The sequence below is a fragment of the Cavia porcellus genome, unplaced genomic scaffold (genome assembly GCF_034190915.1).
Source record: "Cavia porcellus strain 051 isolate PalLab524CR breed Dunkin Hartley unplaced genomic scaffold, mCavPor4.1 scaffold_7, whole genome shotgun sequence".
NCBI lineage: Eukaryota > Metazoa > Chordata > Mammalia > Rodentia > Caviidae > Cavia > Cavia porcellus.
Window position 1 is genome coordinate 50,400,453 of NW_026947490.1, and position 16,583 is coordinate 50,417,035.

Genomic DNA, 16,583 nt, shown 5'->3' on the forward strand with positions numbered 1-16,583 from the left:
ACTAGGGAAATACACATTAAGAAGACGCTGGGGCTGGGGATTTAGCTCAGCGGCATAAGCGCCTGCCTTGCAAGCAGGCAGTCGTGAGTTCGATCCCCGGTACCGATAAAAAGGAAAAAGACAAAACAAAACAAAAAAAAAGAAGACGCTACTTGCCTATCTGTGTTAAAGAAGGACAAAATGAGGTCCTTGTGGTTATGGCATTGTTCTGTGATTTGACTGTGGTGTCAGGTACACAAATGCATGAATGGTTAGTTGGTTAGAACAAAATACAAAGGGAAATCTGAAAGATTATATTCATGGAAATGTCATACTTAGGATATTGTATTAGTTTTTCAAGGTGTTTATAATGGACAGTCTGATTAATTAGTACCTGGGGGCCCAGTGTGGTGGTACTTGCACCTGTGACCTCAGCACTCAGGTTCCCAAGTTTGAGCCCAGGCTGAGCAAGTTAGTGACTTAGTGTGACCCTGTCTCGAAGTAAAGAAGGGCTCGAGATGTAGCTCAGTGTGAAGGTCTTTTGTTCAAGGTGGGGGGTGTGTGGGCTTTCTGTATTATACCCTACCTTTGTATAGGACCTACAATTACATCAGCAAAAAAAAAAAAAAAAAAAAAACCATTTAAAAAATAAATGATAAGATTGCTGAGGAGCTTTTCTAACCATTAAAACAAATTCTCTCAAGTCTATACAAACTGCTCCAGATATTTGAAAAAGAGGATCTGTTTGCAGGGTCAGTTTATATAGTTAGCATAACTTTTATATCAAAGCCAGACAAGTACAGGACTTTAATATCCAGATAGATTCAAAAGTCCTAGAACTGAGGGTAGGAATATATTAATGAACAAAACTAACCAACCAAATTATAGTTCTATAGGATCATGAAGATAAGTTAGGATCAGTCAACAATGTTTTGATACAAAATTAAGTTTTTAAGGCAGATACATTTTTGTATATGAGAAACAGTTAATGACCATTAAAAAAAGGATAGATGGACCTGGAAGCCCTTAGCAGCGGAGGGGAGCCTGGCTGCCACTCCCCTTCACCCTGCCTACATCAGCAGCCCATAAGTCCTTCAGTGACCCCTTCCACCACCTGAAGTGTTAGTTCACATCAACACTAAACTAGTCAGTCTAGGAAGAATATAGGACTCCCACAACTGGTCTTCAGGAGGAATTCAGGGGCATGGCCCTTCCCATACTCTGTAAGACCTAGCAACTGGGTGAGTATCAGCCACACAGTAGGACCCTAAGACACACAATGGACAATTGAGACTAGCAGTATTGAAAAGACCAAAGTATTAGCCCAAGAGGTGAAAATGACAAAATGAAAAAGCAAAACGCAATCTCAAATGCCCAGCCCATCTGGAACAAGTATAGAAAGACAGAAAATCACACACCTGAAATTATAGCAAACAAAAGAAATCAATGAGGCTGTAGAGAAAAATCAGATTAGAAATAATCTTTCAGGTAAAGAAAGTAATGACAGCTTTAATAAACGAGTCGCTTGCTATAGCTAGAGAAGACATGAAAAAGTACAGGAGCATGGGAAAACGATGGAAACCTTGAATGAACAATGTAGGACAGAAATAGAAGGCATGAAATAAATTCAAAGAGATTTCTAGGAGATTAAAAATTCCATTGAAAGATGGAAAAATCACTTGAATAAAAATGAAATAGACTTTGAGACCTTGAAGACAGAACCACAGCTAGCGATCATGAAAGGAAAGAACACTTAAAAATAACAAGCACCATGAAATAGCAATTCAATAACTCTAAGATGATGCAAAGAAAAGTAATATAAAATTAATATTGCCTGGAGGTTCTGAACTCCACCAGGCATAAGAGCCCGGCACTGCACTCCAGGGGTGCGTCCTTGCTAGCTGCACAGAGGATACAAACTCTGCCCAGCCCAGTGACCTAGCACAATCCATCAGGGGAATGCCTGACCAGCCTCACTGGTCACAGAGGTACTGAGCCCAGCGCAGCCTAGAGTCCCAGAGCCGCACATCAGGGATCGACAATGGATCTTGGAGAATTTGAGCTCTGTCCATCAGAGCACAAGACCCCAGCTCCATAGTTCAGGAGTGCAGCTCAGCTAATTATATTGCAGATCCTGGAGGTTCTGAAACTTGCCTAGCCAGGATCAAGGCCCTAGCACTATATTCCAGGGATATGCTCTGGCTAGCTGCGTGCTCCAGAGCCTCTGAACTCCTCTCAGCCAGAAAGAAGGTTCAGGTGGTGCCACACCCAAGGTCATGATCCACCTAGTTGCCTGGGTCCCAGAGGTTCTGAACTCCTCCCAACCAGGCCCTAGGCCCTGGTGACACGCTTGGGTGTGTCCCTACTAGCCACGTGAGTGCCAGAGGTTCTCAACTCCACTCAACTAAGCTCTAGGCCCCAGCAACACACTCCTGGAGTCTGTCCGTGCTAGCAGCAAGAGGGTCCAACCTCTGCCCAGCCCAGCATCCCAGAGCAACCCAGTGCAGTATATCAGGGCAACACCTGGCCAGCCTCACACGCCACAGGGCACAAGGATCTAGTGCCGTAGGTCTGGGGTGAACCCTGGCTAGCCATGGGGATATTGCACCAAATATGAGAGCATTAGGCTATGTAACACGAATTTTAATAGGTGTGGAAAACCAAATAATAATACAGTTATAAGAGAAGACCTTAACACCCCACTGTCACAAAAAGACAGATCAACCAAACAAAACATCAGCAAAGAAATAACAGAACTAAATCAAACTTGTGAAAAAATAGTAATAGTAGATGTGTACAGAGCGTTCACCCAACAACATCAGAATACACATTCGTCTCAGCTGCACACAGGTCATTCTAGATCATATACTAACTCACAGCACATGCATAAGTAAATGCAAAAGAATTGAAATAATTCCATGCATATTATCTGAACATAGCACAATAAAATTGGAAATTAATTACAAAACCCCCACAAGAATGTCAAAACATGTGGAAACTAAATAACACTCTCCTAAATGACCAGTGGATCACAGAAGAAATTAAAGAAGAAATTAAACAATATCTACGATGGAACAAAAATGCAAATACAAATTACCAGAACCTATGAGACACAATGAAAGCAGTCTTTAGAGGGAAATTTGTAGTACTGAACTCCCCATTAGGAAAACGGAAAGATCACACATAAACAACTTAATGCTGCACCTCAAACTTCTAGAAAAAGAAGAGCAAGTCAGGCCCAAAGCCTAAAAAGGCAGGAAATTATAAAGATCAGAGCAAAAATTAATGCAATTGAAGCTAAGAAAGCAATAAAAGAATTAATGAATCAAAGAGTTGGTTCTTTGAAAGAATAAATAAAATTGGTAAAGTCCTAGCAAAGAGGAAAGAAAAGGCTCAAATCCATGCAATAAGAAATGAAAAGGGTTAAATCACTACAGAGTTTCAATATCTACTTCTATTCATCAATATCTACTTCTAATACCTCTACTCTCATAGGTTCGATAACGCAGAAGAAAGGGACAGATTCCTAGAAACATATGAATTATCAAAGCTGAATCAAGAAGGTACAAAACTGCTGAATAACCCAATTTCAGTTAATGAAATTTAAAATGTAATTAGAACCCTACTAACAAAGAAAAGCCCAGGTTCTGATGGATTCACTGAGGAATTCTACAAGAACATCCCTAGCCAGTTCTGATTTTATCCCAGAGAACTCTGATCAAGGATTTTAGCCCTCACTGGTCCTCTCAGGTTGTGTTGGATTTCTGACTTAGAGAACGAAAAGATAACAGATTTGTATTGATTTAAGCTGTTTTTATAGCAGCAATAGAAATCTAATATGATTCCTTACTCCAAAATAAATTCCAAGTGGTGATCAATATACTCATAAAGGTCAGAACTTTCTGCAAACAAATGATCATAAATAAGGTACAATAAAAATGCCAACAGTAAGCTGGAAAATATTTGCAATATATATGAGAGAAGTTGGGTAACTGATCCAATGTCAGGCACAATCTCATCCATAATGAAATAAATTGAACATTGCCTGAGTTATCTCCTTTTACTTATATTAACAGGCATAAAGGTCTTGTTAGGGTGTGAAAGAGCAGACACTTTCACTTTATATTGTTTTTGATGTAAGTTTTTATATCTTTGAAGAGCAACTGGATGATATCCATTAAAATTTAAAATTCATGTAACTTTAGTAATTCTAATTTTCCAACTTATCCTGAAGATACAACCTATAAATATGTACAATCACATCTATATAGAGCTATTACTGTTGTATACCCAAAACTCTTTGTAATGAATATGCTTCAGAAATTAAAATTATTTGGATTTTTAGAAAAAATAAATTAATGCATACAATCCAGGACATTTTGCAATAATTCTAGTGAGAATTGGAATAGCAACTTATAATCAGTCCCAGTTCTATGACAGCAAAAAGACACAAGTTCAGTAGAAATACAGACTATAAGTTGCCTCACATCATGTCACTACAGTTTAGCTGTCTTTTGGGTGTCAAATTTTTGAAGAACTTTGTTTTCTAAGCTGTTTGGGCTTTGTTATTGAAAACAAGGAATTTTAACCCTGCCTAAGAATACTCACTGCAGTAACTGATTTCAAAAGAGCAGAAAGAACTTGAATATGTTTACCCAGCCTCAAGGTTGCTGAATGAAGAATGACATAGTCATAAAGTGTCTTAAAACTGTAAACACAAGGAATTAAAAAATATGAAGTCAGCATGTATGGACTGTAGATTCAGTGACTAGGAACCAAATGCTGCGAAGGTGTGATCGGTTTTCCTTTCTGTGATACACATGCGCGGTACACTGTAGTTACACACGCGCGGGGTCTGGGGGAGCCTGCAACCTGCCCCAGCAACAGTGCTCGCTCTGGGAAAGTGAAGCCTTAAATGGGCTTCCCATTGCATTCTTCTTACCCTGAATTTGCAGTTTATATAGTTTATTGTATATTATTTGTCACAACATGAATCACTCAAAAAGAAAAAGGAAAAGATACTCTAGAATTTTAAATGATGCGTTTAGCTTTAGTGCTCCAGGGCTCCTGTATCAAAATTGCCCCCTTCCTAGGGAAGGTGTTTGGAAAGATGGCCCTGGGATGAACAGGTAGAGAAGGAGAAACAGAGGACTTTTATAGAGGTTTAGTTTTAAATACCACATAGTTTCTCTTACAAGAAAAGTTGAAATTATAAGAGCAAAATAAAAGATAACAAAAGTAGAGGTATCTTTCTCAATGGGAGAGATGGAGGGAGAGGGGAAGAAGGGTCAAGGGGAAGAAAAAAGGAATTCAGATGTGTTACGGACACCTACCAACTCTACACAAAAGTTTTCGACATATACTACAAACATGTACTACTGTTTTTAATTGTGGGCAGCACAAATGTGCCATGACATGGAATATTTTGTGTGGTATGCACCTCCTTATTAAAATCCAGATTCGTTTCCGTTTCAGCCTATAAATAAAGACATCAAGACAAATGAGCCGCCCACTCCGCCCCACCCAAGCTGGCCTAATAGTTAATAGCAAAGGGCAGAGAGAGAAGATGAAAGACTGGAATGCAAACTCAAAAATGACACAGCGGCTTGATTTCTGCATTCAAAATGAAGCGGAAGACAAGACGGAATACGGATTAAACATCTGAGCCGTCGTCCCCAGAAGCTGGTACAGCTCCAGCCTCCGGAGAGGATGGGAAGGGATGGGGAGCAGGTGGGACCTCACCGAGTGCAGGACCACAGGCGGCAGCTTGGGCCTATTGCGCCTCTCGGCCAGCAGAGGTCGCCTTCACCCAGCAATGGCCTGCGGCGCACAGAGGTCTCACAGGGGACTCAGGTCGGGTGGGTGGAGGGGCACAGGCGGTGCTGGGCTGGACCCGGGCGTCGTCGTCTCTGTGAGCTCCAGGGCAAAGGGCTTGTGCAGAGCCCTGGGTGGAAGGAAATTCTGTCTTTGGGAAGCTGCTGCCTGTCCTCAGCTGCTTGGATGTTCAGTCCCACGCTCACCATGCTGGAGAGAAAGGTACTTTAGTCTCTGGCGAGCAGGTCAGCACCTCCCTGTGGATACTAACGAAACTTGCGGACCGAAGGGAAGACCTAAGCTGGCATCCAGGCCAGGGGAACTCAGAGAAGACGGAGTTGAATCAAATGTGCGGACCTCTGCCTGTCGTGCAGATCCTACTTTAACAGTCCATTGCCCCTCTGAAAAGAATCCATACCATGTCCAGAGCACGGGATTTTCGCAGTGTTAGCCTCATTCACCAAACCTTTGGAAACTGCAAACAAACCGTGACCCATTATGGCAATCATCCCAAGCAGACTTCAGCACCCACACTGCTGTTATGCACCAAAGACCGCAGCAGAGACTCTAGGGAACCCAGAGAGAGGAGAGGAAATCTCATGGTTTTTCAGTTTCTGGAAGGGGCTGGAGTTCCTGTGCGCTGGAATTTAACATGGAGAAGCAGGCATCTGTCCTGACATTTATTTGGGCCTTTTGAGTGGCCAGTCCTCCTGATTTTGCAAAAGGAACCCCCTTTTTCTTCTATACCCATTTGAAATATACCCTTTGTCCCTTAAGCCTTAGGTCATCTCGCTGCTACATCAGGCTGTCTTGTGACATGTCTCAGACTCAGATGTGTCCTAAGTACATGGGTCCTAGCCTGAGCTTTTCAAGTCCAGACCTTTCGCTTTTTCTGTAGATTTCTCCATCCTAACAAGGTTAGAGGCAAATTTTTAACCCCACACCATTCCACTCTTGGCTATTCTCCTTTGTTCTGAAAACAATTTTAATCTATGAAAAACAATCATCCTGCTAAGGGGAGTCTCTCAACACAAACCCGAGTTGAAACTCCTGGTATTTCTTACATCTGTCTAGGAGGATCCAAGTCTAATATTTGTATGTCTTAAATTTTACTCTTTGCAGTTTGAAGCTTTGAACAGCTCAGGCTGGAAGCATCCGGTGTTGGGCCAGTCTGTTGGCTTCTATGAATGCCTCACCCTCCCGGTGTTTTCCGAAGCGTGCTCCCTCAGCATGAGCGCTACACTAACTTTCCCACTTCTGGTCCCTGTCACCTTGAAGGTTTTTATTTTTTATGTCGGTCTTTCTTTCAGATCTGTCTGTCTTCTGTAATCGTCTGTTATGGCTGTTCCCCAGTCTTCCACATGCACTTGCAAGCTCTCTGTAGTTTTGTGGTGGAAGGGCAGTGGGAGGAAGTCATTTCATTTTGCACTTTTTTGCTTTTCTTTGAATTCAGTCCCTCTTGCTTATCTTGTAAAACCAGAGCTGGAGTTGGATGAGGACACTGCATCTGATTTATTCTCTGTTCTTCAGGGGACCAGGGCTTTTACTTAAAGCTCAGTGGTGGAGGTGGGCTTTACCCTGCTTTCTGGGGAGATGAGGTCATGATCAGGTGTGCCTCTCTGCAGCATCTGTTCCTCAGTGAGAAAGGCCCTGGCAAAGAACTAAACTAGAACATCCCTGTAGAAGCGCACTTATACTATTGGGAGTTGTCAGATTTTAAAGAAGTGGAGTAATAGGTTTAAGTAGCTCACATCCTTCTTCTAGAAAGTTCTCAGGATTCTCTACCCCTTTCCCTGAAATTAAACTCATCGTGATTATAGTGAGGGGCCTTCGAGGCTAGCTCTGACCTCCGGCCTAGTTATTTTTCATCTAATATTGATTTATGTGTTGCAGACTCTGAGGGCTTTTTGTTTATTTTATTTTATTTTTAGAGCAAAGGTGATTTAGTGTGCCTCACTGGGGAAACAACAGTGACACTATTCCAACAAAACCATTTAACCTTAGATTTCATGAGGAAACATGTTGCTAGCTATATGATGTCAATAATGTACTGTTGCTAATAGCTAACTATGTTTGATTCGGGGGTAATTTCTTTTGGTGTTCTCAAACTGAGATTTGTTCTCAGCCACACCTGATGTTCCAGTTAAAGAACTTTGAGTTTTAGCCCACTATTTCCTCAATCAGGAATGATGTGGATCTAAAAATAAGATAGAAACCCAGCTCTCTCAGCAATTCTGAGTTCCTTGAGATGAGACGGGCTCCTCCTCTGAGGGGCATCCTGGGTGGATATTTATAAAATGCTTATAGCAGTACCTGACATGTGGTAGCTGCAGTTATATTATTAGTGTTTATTAAAATAAATTGAAAATAAATAAATAATGAGTTTCCAAGGGTTGTGGTGCTGAGTATTACTCACCCGACCATCCCCAGAGGGGGTGCTGAGATTCTTATTTAACTGCGTGAGGAACTCAGTAGGAGATCTGCTTCCAGGGCACCCTACTTCTGCATGCTGACCGGGACAGAATGAGGGGCTCTTCTACTCCAGACACAGGCCAAATGCGGGGTGATTTCCTTTGCACTGGTATCTCCTCACTAAATGGAGAACAAATAAGATTATTTAAGGAGAAAAAGAAAAAAAAAAAAAGAAAAAGGGTACAAGTAATACAGAATTTTAAAAAAAAACAGTAGGAAATCACTAGTTAATAGACTACGTATTGTCATCTTAGAAATAGTTGTTCAAGTTACAAAATTAAAGCACATAAAATGGACATTCAAACAGTGAGACTACAAACAGTTCTGTTCAATGATCCAACAAAAACTCAGTAATATGGCTATCTTATACATTAAATATACATGCAGTTATATCCTTTAGAGCACTTTCTTTTCCTTTCTTTTTTACAATGACAATTACACGTTTTGGGTTTTATTACTCCCACAGTTCTGATTACTTTTTTTTTGAAGAGAATAAAACCAACTGTGACATAACAAAGCAGAGTCAGTCAAATCAAAAGGATGGACATAGTACATAAAGTAAAAACAGAATACAAGGTGATCAACAATGGTTATCATAATGCCTCTTGCTATCTTAAAAAGAATTGCCTATATCATCAGGTATAATAAAATTGAACAAAACAGTACAGAACAAAACCTATAAAACCTAAACATTGGAGATATTACAGGACTTCAAAAAAGATAATAGTAAAACCAGAATGGGAATCATAGTGAATCTTATTGTCTTCATAGTTGTTGCCTGTACTCTCAAACTTGGTACTATCAAGCAAAACAGAAGAGAGTAAAATCAGTCAAAACAAGATGGTGAGAGCAATACATGGTTTCAAATCAAGTTAATAGGATATCAAAGTGGGTTACTATAATATATCCTGCTATTTTTAATTTATTTTTCCCTTAATTAAAAAGATAAAAATAAAAAATTAAATAATAAAGAAAGGAGATTGAGATAAAAGAGGACACAACAACACAATAGCACATGTCAGAACAGAACAATTTAAGCAACATAGTGTTTCTCCACAAGATACCCCGACATAAAAGTAGTTACCATAGTGTCTCTTTCCTTAAATATTTGAGTATAACTTCGTATACTGTAGCATCAAACATATCAAGACAATGTAAAACCATTCAAGAGAATGACAGTATTACAGAGTATTTAGAATCAATTAATAGAAAATGAACAATGGTTTTTGTATAATCTCCTTGTCTATAAAAGTTTTTGTTCATGTTATCACATATAATAATGGGACTGATGGGACTTGAAAATAAGATGTTATTAAATCAGCACTAGCTCTTATGATGTCTTGTTTTCTCCAAAATAGCTGTTCATACCATCACAGACAATAAAATCAAACAGCCTAGAATAAAACCATTACAATTAATGAACGAAAACATTATAAGGCTTCAAAACAATATAATGGGGAATCATGATTACTACATACTTTTATGTATTGTTATCATTTCTTATACTAGGGAAACTATTCGGTATTTATAGATGTGGGTTTGATTTATTTCACTTATGAGTATGGTCTCAAGCTGCACCCATTTTTTATAAATATCTCAATGTGATCCTTCTTTATAGCTGAGTAGTACTCCATTGTATAAAAAGACCACAACTTTTTTATCCATTCCTCAGTTGATGAACACTTAGGCTGTTTCCAAGATCTGGCTATTACAAATTGTGCTGCTATAAACATGGATGTACATATATCTCTGTAATATGATGCTTTCAGTTCTTCTAGGATTATGCCTAGAAGTGGAATAGCTGGAACAAATGGGAATTCCAATCCCAGCTTTTTGAGAAATCTCCAGACTGACTTCCACAATGGTTGCACCAGTCTACACTCCCACCAATAGTGCAGGAGAGTTCCTTTTTCCCCACAGCCTCTCCGGCATTTGTTATTGGTGGTTTTCTTGATCCTGGCCATTCTTTCAGGAGTCAGATGCAATCTCAGTGTAGTTTTAATTTGCGTTTCTCTAGAGTAATGATGATGAACATTTTTTCATGTATCTATTTGCCATTTGTATTTCTTCATCTGAGAAGTATGTATTCATCTCAGATGCCCATTTTTGGATTGGATCTTTGAATTTTGGGAGTCTGATTTTTTAAATTCTTTATATGTTTTAGACAGAATTCTTTTGTGTGAGGGGCAGTTCACTAAGATTTTTTTCCCAGTTTGTGGGTTTTATTTTCACTATGATGGAGATTTCTTTTGACATGCAGAAACTTTTTAATAAGACATGATCCCAGTTATTGACTCTGGGAAGTATTTCCCATGCGGTTTGAGTCCTGTTCATGAATTCTCTAATAACTAAGATTAAAATAAGGTTGACATTAAAATAAATTAGTACTAAGATGCTAATGTTTAATTAAAAAATAATATAAGTAACTATGTGCTGAAACTGTGTACATTACATGCTATGGATTAGACCTATAATAATTATTTAAAACAAGTTAAAATTGATTGCAAATAATAAATGTTCTTACATTAAATAATTAAATTAAATTAATAATTTAAATCATTTAATTAAATAATTAAATCATCACAAATGGAACCATTATAAAATACTGAAGCTGTTTTGCTCTAGTTAACAAACAGCTAAAGGCCCGGAAGTCAGTGTCTTTTATAGAATAAAATGGCTAAAATCCATCAACATGTTTTGCGCAGACTGAAACTTTCATTATAGGGTGGAACTTACTAGAAGAATGGAATTCAGACTGAGTACTTCATTTTGGGCTTTCCTGCTCTGGCCTTCTCTGGTGGCTACAGCTTCTGTCTCCAATTGCAGGGAATGGATGGTCTTCCTCTGGGGACCATTTCCCCTTCCCCAGTCACTTCAAAGGTAAAGGCATGGTATAGTTGTCCAGTGCTTTTTTTTTTTAAACATTAGAAATTTCTTCTCTATCCTAGGATCTTTCACATGGTGCCTCCCAATGTCTAGCTGTAGAACTTAAAAGGGTGCCAGTTCCAAGGAGAATCAAGGGAAGGTGCTTAGGATGACAGCTTGCACATGATTAACGACTTGGTAAACATTTGATAAATCCAGGCCTTCTAGTGCCACTGTCTGTGTCCCGAGGGCCCCTGCCCTCTGACCATCCATATGCACAGAGTTCTTCCTCCTGCAATCTGGATATGCTGGTGTCCATCATTCAGTTGGCGAGGAAGAAAAATAATTATAGAAACACATTCACTTTAGAGTCATCAAAGATCAGTTTTAGGTTTGGAAAATAAAGATATGAGTTGCAAGTTTTAGGAGTTCTCAGATTTATTAGTTCCTCAGTTTTATTCTCTCTTACCAATTCCAGCGGGTACAGCGTGGAATTTATGTGGCAATATCGCACAGCTCACACGGTGTTATCTGCACAGTACACAGCAGGTGTCACCATGTGCAGTGCAAGCGTTTTAGTACTTACTGTCCTCCGTGCAAGAGGGAGGTGTGATTCCCTCATGTTGGTTTCCTGGATTCAAGGAACATGGAGTTGTGTGACATTAAAAACAGCAAGTAAAACTGCCCTTCTTTTAGAAAGTTTGCTTCCCAAACTGGGTTCTGCAGGAATCTGGTTCTCCTGCATGTTAGTAGGCAATGAAAGGAGAAAGAGAGGGAAGAAGATAGGAAAGGAGGGAGCGAAGGGAGAAGAGAAGGAAGGAAAACAGACAGCTGTGATGGGATTTGTCTCCCTTTGAATACTTTGCAAGGATGTTGCTAATTAACCTGTCCTGCTTTCTTCCGTTGACCACTCTCCCCCCAACCCCGTTCTTTTAAATCACTGGAGAGATCACAGATGAATAATGTGGGATTGGAAATGTTTGCTTGGTGTCAGGCCCTAGGCAGACAGAGGCAGAGTCTCCCGTGTCACTGATTTCCCCATTTCTTTTCTAGTTACAGCTCTTCCAGTAAAAGCCTGTGTCTCTGAGTCCACTCGCAAAGTATCATAAGCCTTGGAAACAGTAATATTAGATTTGCGCAGCTCAGTTATTTTGACACTGTTGAACTGAAAATCTATTCGTGGGGCCCCTCAGTTTCCTCTACCGACCTTCCCATCCCACTCCAACTCCCTGTCTCGTTCCTCTGACTACACTCCAGCCACGAGCTCTTCTTTCCGGAACCCCACTGCACAGGCTTCTTCTCCCGAGGGCCTCTGCTCAGGTCTGTCTTCTATCTGGAAACTCTCTCTCACCCTCTTCCCTTTTTAATTTGCATTCTCCTGATCCTTCAATCAGCTGAAATGCCATGGCATCCATGTAGCCTCTCTTGTCTCTCCAAACTAGTTTAGGCTTTTGGATTTCTTATTGTTTGGGTCCCTGGAAGAGTAAATTCTTCAAAACAGGGTGTTTTACAGATATGCATTCTATGTGCCCCACACTGAGACCAAGATCTTTATACAGAGCAGGCAATAAGTGAACTGGCAAGTCAAGGAAAATGCCATATTAGCTAAAGGTAAATTTCCTGTAAGAGAGTTGCCACTTTTAAAGTTACCCTAAAAAGTACTCTCATTCTGACCACTGGGAGTTGAAGTAATTTATAGTAAGCAAGGCTGTTTTTCAGGAACTAAGGAAGGAGCACACAGCAGTCTGCTTAGATTCATAGTAAGTCTTTTGAAAGAACGTTCTAGAAGACAAGAGAAAACCCACTGTTAGCTTGTGAGAACTGTGTGTCATCTTGATCATATTCAGGCTCACTTCAGGTAGGCTCCCCCATTTGGGGCATGTTAGGCTCTGGTAGAATCATGACATGGCCTTTGATTCTTAGGGGAAGTCAGGAGAGAGACAGAAGTGCCTGTGCCCGGCTTCCCAGTTTATCTGATGTCTTGGTTGGGTTAGATCCACAGCACAAGCTGACAAGCTGGAAGCTGCTGGTCAGTGTGCTGGTTATGTTCCGTTTCCTGTTCTGATGCAAAGACAACCCCGAGATAAGGGTGCTTGGTACAGATGTGTACTGAGCGAGTAAATGGATTCTTAAGCAACAGGGCAGTGAGTGTTTTATTTCCTGTCTGACAACCACCACATTGCATATGTTATCTTATCTGGGTTGGAACACTTAATAAAATTCAAGGTCCCTAATTACATTGAAACTGATAAAGTAATGAGAGAAAATGAGGGAGTGAAAGAGAAATTGATTCCTGGAAGGAAAAGACTGATTTGAATGTCTTCACAACAGAGATGTGTTCTAAAATCCAGCCATGGAGTGGGTCCTGCCACCAAAGGCTGAATTTTGTCCTTTTGCACTGTCCTGTGCCTCAGACGTACTCTGGTACGTCTCCCTTGGTCTCTTCTTATTGACAATTTTTACTGGACTCCTAGTCACTTTTTAATTCTCTTCCCTCAAAATTTTCTCTCATCATTAATTTCCAATGGAGATTCAGAGGGAGCTAACAAAGTTCTCTCACTGTACAGCTTATTTTGCAGGTCAAGATGATGTCTCAGCCTCCCATTCCCTCCGGAGGGTGGGGTGCTCTGTCCCCAGTCCTGGGAAGTCCCTGGTGGCCTCAGCTTTCCTGCAGATGCCCAATCCACAACCTGGAATCACCTTAAAATTCTACCTTGCCTAGTCTCTTTAGACCTAATCAGGTACCGAGTCATCTTAATTATTTTCTTCTTATTGTTTTCTCCTTATCTACCCTACCTTATCCTCACCAAGGCCCTTGACCTTTGCCACATTGATCAAACCTATACCTGTACCCCAACTCTTTTCCTGTCCCATCAGACAGATGCACCTAGGCTTCAGATGGGGCTCTGATTGCCTTTTTTTTTAAACCAGGAAGCTGCCAGATCCAAAGTCTAGACTCCTTAAGATAATACATAGTTTTTCCATTTTATGCCTGCTCTCCAGTCTTATATTTTTAATTAAGATTCCCTTTCACGCTCAAGTGAGTTCTCATGTAGATGATAAATCATACAATCACCTCACATATAAATCCTTCCATGATCTGACTTCTGCCCAGCTCTATGGTTTTATCTGTTGCTTATTATCCCCTCTTCTTCCTCCTCAGGCAGAGGCAGGGTAGCTGTAGCAGCTCAGAGACTCACATTCAGGCACAGCCGTGTCTAAATGAAGAAAGCAGCTGTTTCCTCCGCACCATCTATTTGATGGGGATGGGGGTGCTTTCCCCAGAGGTCCTCAGCAGTTTCCCCTCATGCCTAATTGTTACCAGAATGAGTTATCAGCAGGCAGCAGAATGAGTTATCAACAGAAGTACTCTGATTGGCTTGGTTTAATCATTTAGGGTAGAATTGACGGTGGGGAATAAATGAGAACTGTGACTGTAGCGTCAACTGCATTAGTTTGGAGTCTGTTTATTCCATTAGATGGTGAACTCCTTGGATTCAGGGACTGTGCTTTTGTTGTTGAATTTGTGGCTGGAAGGAAGCAACGTGGCACTGTGTATACTTGCTGGCTGTCAAATAACACACAGATACCTCCTGATAACAGATAGAGCATATTTAAAGCAACTAGAAATATTGAAAATATTTCATCACCTTCCTAGCACTTCTGTCATTCTGACCATAATGTTTTTTGAATAAGGTTATCGCCATGTTTGTGTGTACATGTCTGTGTACACTTAATGGGTTTTATATGGAAATACATAGTGAGGAAACAATGATAAGAAAGTATCATTCATGTGCATACCTTCTGGAATTTAAGTCTTTACTGTCTCATCTACTTGAGATAGAAGCATCTCTTAAACTAGCTGTTATTCCAGGACACTGTTTCAAGTGTGCTGAGTGGATTATCACAGTGCCTGGAGATGATTTATGAATGTAGGTTTTATGGTTGTATCACTGGAGGAATTTCACCATGATGCAATTTCTCCTCAAGATAGTCACAATGACAATAGCATGAAAGACTTAAAAGTACTGGATGACACAGAGACATTTATTTTCACCATTGAATCTAGATTTTTCCATTGTTTAACTTAGTCCAACCCCTAGGCATTTGTTCCAATACCATTTATCAAGATTCCTTGGAAGACCTTTTGGGAAAATAATCATAAAATTCTGGCCTTTGTTACTTTCTTGGACTTGTCATCTGTACCACACCACGAGGAGACAGTGTTAGATTATACACAGGGTGAACCTTCCACTGTAGACCCAAATTTTTTGGTGAGATAGTCACCAAAAACAAGAGTTTCATTTTCTGTTAGTTTTGAAGAAACCACCTTATATATATGGACTCGTATTGAATTGGTTAACTCCTAAACCCTATACCAAATCCAGTGTCTGAGGAAAAAAATCACAGGATGATTACTATGAAGAATATGTTTCTGTTACTAAAAATTTTATTTTTCATGATACTTAGGATTAAATGCTTGAATAATGGTGGAACTCTTCAACCTATGGAATCCGATCATTTTGAGCTAAAGTAGTTCCCTTGAATGCAAATTATTTTCAGTCTCTAGAAACTTGGTGATGACATACAAGGAAAGTAGGTACAGATTTTCTGTTATGAAAGACTATTCTTTGAGAATGAGGTGATGAGAAAGAGCTACTAATGTTACCCCTGCTCAAATAATCAGGGGAGCGCCTTGGTTTTAAAGGTGAAGTTTCTGTTGAGTTAGTGCAGGGCTCTTTCCCCATTTGTGACATTAGGTGTCAACAGTTTCTGCTCCTGAGCCAGGGTGTTGGGGCAGCAAAGCTCAGAGCCGCATTTTTTGGTTTGGAAGGAATAGAGTTAAGGGTTAGCCAACCTGTTCTGAGATTCTTCCAATAATCGTAGCCTGCTGACTCCTGTCCAGTTCTTTTCCTGTTTATCCAACGCCTTCCTCCTTAGTCCAAGTTATATTGATCTCATTTCCTCCCAATTTTAGGACCCCAGGCTTGCTTAATTTTGCTTTTGTATTCAGATGGACCTGGAGGAAGATACTGCCATTCTTTTTTATAATCAAAATTTGCTGGACATGAACACAAAAGTATCCGGCCCACTACTATCCTTAGGGCACTAACCATTCTCTTCTCCCTAACCTACCTAGAGACACCACTTTATGGGTGCAAGATTGAAAGCAAACCTCTATCTGAGACCACAGGGCACTTTTCTCTTACATTTGTTCTTCAGAATAGTGTGCCAGATACGGTGGTGCATGCCTCTAATCCTAGCACCCTGGGATGCAGAGGCAGGAGGATCACAAGTTGGAGCTCAGTCTGGGCAAGTTAGTGTTAGTGAGTCCTTGTCTCAAAAAAAACGTAAGAATAAAAAGACTTGGGATGTAGCCCAGGGTGAAGGCACAGAGTTCAATTGCCAATACAGGAGAGAGATAGAGATAGAGATAGAGATAGAGATAGAGA